This window comes from Chlorocebus sabaeus, chromosome 25, assembly GCF_047675955.1.
Source record: "Chlorocebus sabaeus isolate Y175 chromosome 25, mChlSab1.0.hap1, whole genome shotgun sequence".
NCBI lineage: Eukaryota > Metazoa > Chordata > Mammalia > Primates > Cercopithecidae > Chlorocebus > Chlorocebus sabaeus.
Genome location: NC_132928.1, coordinates 34,405,856 through 34,413,333, shown reverse-complemented (window position 1 = coordinate 34,413,333; position 7,478 = coordinate 34,405,856). Strand labels below are relative to the sequence as shown.

General features: G+C 38.6%; 1 pseudogene; it reads left to right on the top strand.

Moving 5' to 3' along the window:
• The first annotated feature begins 2,571 nt into the window (after nt 1-2,571).
• LOC103230387 (keratin, type I cytoskeletal 18 pseudogene) lies at nt 2,572-4,018 on the top strand (annotated as a pseudogene).
• The last annotated feature ends 3,460 nt before the right edge of the window (nt 4,019-7,478 follow it).

Genomic DNA, 7,478 nt, shown 5'->3' with positions numbered 1-7,478 from the left:
GCAACCAAGACCCTAGGTAGAATAGTTAGTGACAGATTAGTTTCTCCAAAATCTTGACCTCACCCTATATCCACACATGTTGGACCATGTGATTTTCCAGTTTCTTTCAAAAACAATAAAGTGAATTTTTCCACCTTTTTGATTTGGCTTGGCCATTTTTCTGGTTTTGGTCCATAGGGTACTAATAGACATGACATAAATGGGAGCTTTATATGTGTTTGCAAATGGAGCTTGGTCTCTTGCACTAATGGATACATTGTGAAGAGTGGCCTAAATTATTTCTCCTCCTTGGGGGTGAACATCAAATTCAAGAATAGAGTTCTCTCAGCTGATCAGTCAGTCTATCAGTCTGAATACAAATCATAGTCATTCCAGATGCCATTGTTTGAATCAGATTTGCTCAACCCTGACCAGCCAATCCCAAGATCTATGAAAATAAATAATTTTTTAAGTTACTGAGTTTTGGTTGTTTTGCTGATGTACTATCAGAGCAATGGATAACTCATATAACTCATTACTATATTTAGTTGCATACTACATACAAAATCAGCCATTGAATATATTTATTCAGCTACTTGTTTATTCATTCAACAAATTTTATATATATATATATATATATAGAGAGAGAGAGAGAGAGAGAGAGAGAGTCTAGCTCTGTTGTATAGGCTGGATGGCAGTGGCGAGATCTTGGCTCACTGCAACCTCCGACTCTGCAGTTCAAGCGATTATCCTGACTCAGCCTCCTGAGTAGCTGGGACTACAGATGCCCGCCACCATGTCCGGCTAATTTTTGCATTTTTATTAGAGACTAGGTTTCACCATATTGGCCAGGCTGGTCTCGAACTTCTGACCTTGTGATCTGCCCACCTTGGACTCTCAAAGAGCTGGGATTACAGGCGTGAGCCACCACGCCTGGCATCAACATATAAATTTTAAACACTAAGTTCTAAACTCCCAAAACTGTGACTACACTAGTGAACAAAGGAGGCTGCTATTATGAGGCTTATAATATATTGAAAGAGAGAAAACATTAAACATACCATCACAAAATTTTAAATCAGCTACTCTTTAAGATAGAAAACCATGAGGTCCTATAAGAGGGTAATGCTATCTTAGAGAAAGGTTTTAGTGAGGGCTCTTTTGAAGTGATATTTACCCTGAGAATCTGTAGAGGGCATCTCCTATTATTGAGAAAAGGGAGGAATTAAGGTCCTCCTTCAGCCCAGAGTAAATGGAGTGGGAGGTAATTTGCTTACCTGGTATCCATTGCCCACATATTCCTTCCTGTAAGAATCCACCCATACACGCTTCCAGATTCTGATTAGACTAAGCCAACCAGTTTATGGAATCCCTGGTAACTGTTAATTAGCCCAGGAATGGGCCCTTGGCCTACATAAATCCTTCATAGTGATGGAAGGATTTATATGTTGAGCTTTGAGGAAGGCTTGTTACCTCTCTCTTCCTAAAATAATCACAAGAGTGAAAGGAAGAGGAATTGAATTTGTAATATGAGAGGATTAAAGAATCATTTGATATGGTCCTGTCAGATATTCAGATAATCTTCTACATTGATACTTTACATCGATGAGTGGGGCAAGGAAAAGCCAAGCATGCAATACTAAATTCACTCTGGACTAAATGAATTATGAATGTGAGACTCACACCTGCACCTTCACAATGTGTTTGCATATGTTGACATACTAGTACTGCGACTTGCTAGGATTCATTCAGTTACGCCATTTGAAGGTCAGTGGTTCAAAGCTAATTTTGTTTCCCTGCGTGAGTTTTTTCCTCCACTGTCTCTTATGTTCCCGTGCCTTTTATTTATATCAGAGTCTATAACTGTGCTATTTTCAGTATTTGTATATTGTTTGTAATTTATCATCTTGCAAATAGATGTTTAGAAGAGCACATTATACAAACTACAAAGGAAAAAAGCAGTAACTTGTTTCCTGAAGTCATCTTCATTGATATTATACCAAATAATATAGAGATTAATTATTACTCATTTACTTCTTATATATATTATAATACCTTGTCAGAAGAAAATACCTTGCATGCAATGTTTACTTTAGTCTTCTCTTAATGCATCAGTGGTCAGAACCTAGCTTAAAAATTTAATATTTCAGCCACCAAGAAAAATAACGTATTTTACATAGAGTATCAATTTAAAAACATTAAAGCAAATGCATATATATATACATACACACACACACACACGTACATACATTGTTTAAATATATTGGCATAAAATTTGCTCTTTTAGAAATTCATCCTGAGCAAATCACCTGAGTGTTACAAAGAGTTTTAGAAAATGATGGCGGCTAAGTTATTATTTATGACAGTGATCATCAGAAACAAATGAAATATCACTTTAATATAAAATAGTGATTGAATGCTTATTTGACCTACTATTTGAGGTACTGGCTCACAGCAGCAAACAAAGTCCCATCCCTCACAGAGCTTAGATTCTAGGGGAGGAAGAGGGACACAGAAGATACATAATGTCAAGTAGTGTCAAGTATGTGAAGAAAAATAAATAGAAAAACTGGATATTTATGAATATCATTCAGTAAATTTGAGCTTCTTGTACAACAGAAACACAATCATATTAACTCTACATTTACAACTGCCAAATTTGGGAATAATTTTTTTCCCAAATCATGATAAAAGTAATTTTATGGTCGGCAAAGCCTGAGTCCTGTCGTCTCGCCTTCCTCCCATACAGCATGAGCTTCACCACTCGCTCCACTTTCTCTACCAACTACCGGTCCCTGGGCTCTGTCCAGGCGCCCAGCTACAGCGCCCGGCCGGTCAGCAGCACGGCCAGTGTCTATGCAGGCCCTGGGGGCTCTGGTTCCCGGATCTCTGTGTCCCGCTCCACCAGCTTCCGGGGCGGCATGGGGTCCGGGGGCCTGGCCTCAGGGGTGGCCGGGGGTCTGGCAAGAATGGGAGGCATCCAGAACGAGAAGGAGACCATGCAAAGCCTGAACGACCGCCTGGCCTCTTACCTGGACAGAGTGAGGAGCCTGGAGACTGAGAACCGGAGGCTGGAGAGCAAAATCCGGGAGCACTTGGAGAAGAAGGGACCCCAGGTCAGAGACTGGAGCCATTACTTCAAGATCATCGAGGACCTGAGGGCTCAGATGTTCGCAAATACTGTGGACAATGCCCGCATCATTCTGCAGATTGACAATGCCCGTCTTGCTGATGATTACTTTAGAGTCAAGTATGAGACAGAGCTGGCCATGTGCCAGTCTGTGGAGAACGACATCCATGGGCTCTGCAAGGTCATTTATGATACCAATGTCACTCGACTGCAGCTGGAGACAGAGATCAAGGCTCTCAAGGAGGAGCTGCTCTTCATGAAGAACCACAAAGAGGAAGTAAAAGGCCTACAAGCCCAGATTGCCAGCTCTGGGTTGACCATGGAGGTAGATGCCCCCAAATCTCAGGACCTCGCAAAAATCATGGCAGACATCTGGGCCCAATGTGATAAGCTAGCTTGGAAGAACCGAGGGGAGCTGGACAAGTACTGGTCTCAGCAGATTGAGGAGAGCACCACAGTGGTCACCACACAGTCTGGGTGGTTGGAGCTGCTGAGACGACACTCACAGAGCTGAGACGTATAGTCCAGTCCTTGGAGATCAACCTGGACTCCATGAGAAATCTGAAGGCCAGCTTGGAGAACAGCCTGAGGGAGGTGGAGGCCCGCTACGCCCTACAGATGGAGCAACTCAATGGGATCCTGCTGCACCTGGAGTCAGAGCTGGCACAGACCCGGGCAGAGGCACAGCCACAGGCCCGGGAGTTTGAGGCCCTGCTGAACATCAAGGTCAAGCTGGAAGCTGAGATTGCCACCTACCGCCGCCTGCTGGAAGATGGCGAGGAATTCAATCTTGGTGATGCCTTGGACAGCAGCAACTCCATGCAAACCATCCAAAAGACCACCACCCGCCGGATAGTGGATGGCAAAGTGGTTTCTGAGACCAATGACACCAAAGTTCTGAGGCCTTAAGCCAGCAGAAGCAGGGTACCCTTTGGGGAGCAGGAAGCCAATAAAAAGTTCAGAGTTCAAAAAAAAAAAAAAAGTAATTTTATTCAATAGAAGTTTTCTGCTGCTGCTGCTGCTTCTTATGCATAACATATGCCCATGTCAATTTCTTTCAGAGATTTCAGGAGAATGAAGAAAATTAACTGCAATGAGGAATATGCTGTAGTAGGAGCTACCAGAATTAAATAATCTGCACAATGTTTTATTATCAGTCTATCAGAATAAAGACACCAAGACTTAGTGACAGGTTTAAATTAACCTAATCAACATGTACAAATTCTGCAACTCAAAATTATTTTAATCCAAGAAACTTATCATTATGTCAAGAAGTTTTGAGAGACATAGTAAGATACTTGTATCTATAATTCTTTCTCTCATCTAGTGTAAAAATATAGACTACACTTTAATAAGACAGCTAAAGGGTTTATTGGGAGACAGATTCAGCAATTTGTTTTAGGAAGTATGTATTGTGTCATTGATTTCCTACTGCTGTTTTTTAATTATTACCTTATATTTCTGTTGTACTTCGAAAGTGGGAGATTTGGTATTTATATTTTGTATTTACTGTTATTGAATCAATATTTTAATTTATCTCACATACTTACAATATGAGCCAAAAAATTGCGAATGAAAGAAACACATTTATTAAGTAATTTAATATACCAACAATAAGAAAGAAATAGAGAAAACTATGTCAACAGAATTATCTCAGAAAGTCATTATTATTCATTGAAATTTGAAGTAAGCACCATAGCTGTATTAAATGTTACTTTTTTCTGGTTGAATAATAAAGTTTTATTCCTATTAATGCTACTTTCATTCTTTCATTACATGTAGGTATTTTTTATTTTTCAGTTTTCTGCTTTTTCATTTGTAAGAACCTCAATATTCTGGAACAAGTGCCTTCATCAAAATCTAAAAGCTTACCTTTATTTTCTCTTTCCATCCATAAAATAATTCCTATCCTGTTTCATCTAAATTCTAGTAGTAGTCACACCTCTACCTCCCTGAATATTTTTCTATTAAAATTCAGTATCACAGTTGGTCATCATACATTTTTATAATGTAGCCTTCTGTTTTGTTTAAATTGACCTTCTCTGGTACTTACTTATGTATTTTAAGGTCATATTTTCAGTTTATTTTCTGAGGAAATATTTGCTTTTTCGTAAATAATTTTGTTGGATAGAAGACAATTTCAATGTATTTATTCTTTATTTCTATGGCTTCAGTTTATTTTATTAGGTTGGGCAAAAGTAACTGCGATTTTTGCTGTTACTTTCTTTTTTCCTTTTTTTTTTTGAGACGGAGTCTCGCTCTGTCGCCCAGGCTGGAGTGCTACAGTAGCTCCATCTAGGCTCACTGCAAGCTCCGCCTCCCGGGTTCACGCCTTTCTCCTGCCTCAGCCTCCCCAGCAGCTGGGACTATAGACACCCGCCACCACGCTCAGCTAATTTTTGTATTTTTAGTAGAGACGGGGTTTCACCCTGTTAGCCAGGATGGTGTCGATCTCCTGACCTTGTGATCCACCCTCCTCGGCCTCCCATAGTGCTGGGGTTACAGGCGTGAGCCACCACGCCTGGCTTTTGCCGTTACTTTCAATGGCAAAAACCTCAATTACATTTCCACCAATTTAAATAGATTTAGGAAACCAGGAAAAAAAAATTAAGGTTATGTTTCTTACTGAACATATAATCATATTCTACAAAAAAAGAAGAGTGTAATTATTAGGGGCAAAAAGAGTGGGTGAAAGCAGACATTCTGTTTCAATAATTTTAACTCACTCAGATTACTTTAAAATGCTATCTTGACTTACTAATTGGTAAAAAAGGATAATTGTAGAATTTTCTTCATAGGATTTCTGGGAGAATTAAATAATCATTTTCGTAGATATCTAGTAGAATGCACTACACATAGTCATCTAGACACTTTTCATTTTCTTATTTGTTTTCCTTCATTTCTCCTTTTTCCAACCCCCTTCCTCATCCTTCTCTTCTTTCTCATTATGTGATTCTTATTATTATCATTACTATTATGAACAGTATCATCACTGGTTAGCACCTCAGAAGAGTCAGGGATCTTATTTACTAGATAAAAAATATTTAGCAACTGCTAAAACCAAAGTGTTATGCCCGTCCTGAGTTTTAAGAGAAGAAAAGTTACAGGATGTAAAACTATTACTGTTTAAGAAGAAGTCTAACATGTTTCTTCATTGCCTGTCTGTTTAGAGACCTGGAAATGGCCTTTTTAGCTGAAATTATTACCAGAGTTTCATAAGTAAAAAGTGTAGGGGTGGAAAATGCTTTCATAAGCAGATACGGTGACTTTGCTGCAGACATATCTCCTACAAAGAATGAATGCACATTCTTGTTCAGTTCTCCGAGATGTTGTTCCTCCTTCTTGATCGTTTTCAATTTTCAGGTCTTGTTTTTTATTTTCAAAGAATTAACTCTGACCTTTTAGTTAAATTAAAATCTCCTTGTCACTAAACTCTTATAACTTAACAAAGTCACATGAATCATTCATGCCTTTGTTATGAGAAATCTTCTATTTCTACTGATTTATTCTATTTTACAGTTCTATAAAATTTGGTACTATAGACCAAAATAGCCTTAGTAAATAGGGTTTGTATATATCCAAAATATTTAATACTCTTCAGGGCTTTGTTATTGATGCTCAATTATTCTTTAGTATGTAATTCCAATCATACTAATATGAACTTACAAAAACAAAAGAATATGTATGCATATAAAACATCCTTTGTGTAATCTTTCATGACAGACTTGACATTTCTAATCAAGTTCATTTTCTATTTTATAGAATGGCATAGGAATATAAAATTATAAGTGTTGTAAATGTGGTTTTGTGTGTGTGTATGTGTGTGAACTCCATATGTTGTAAAGCTGTTTTCTAGATCCCACAGATTTGTATGACTCTAAAATTATGGCTTTTTTTTTTTTTTTTTTTTTTTTTTTGGCAGATTCTCGCTCTGTCACTGGGACTGGAGTGCAGTGGCGAGATCTTGGATCACTGCAACCTCCATCTCCTGAGTTCAAGCGATTCTTCTGCTTCAACCTCCGGAGTAGCTGGGACTATAGGCGTGAGCCACCATGCCCAGCTAAATTTTGTATTTTCAGTAGAGATGGGATTTCACCATATTGACCAGTCTGGTCTCGAACTCATGATCTCGTGATATGCCCTGCCTCAGCCTCCCAATGTGCTGGGATTACAGTTGTGAGCCACCGTGCCTGGCCCTATTCTGGCTTTCTTATATCAGTTATTCCGTGAATTGCTTTATTTGTTATTTACAGATTGATCTATATAATATTAGCAATAAATCACAACAAAACAAAATATCAAGTATTCTTTGATGAAAACATTTTCATAGAAAGTTTGCATATATGTATATGTCTCTCTTTCTCTCTCT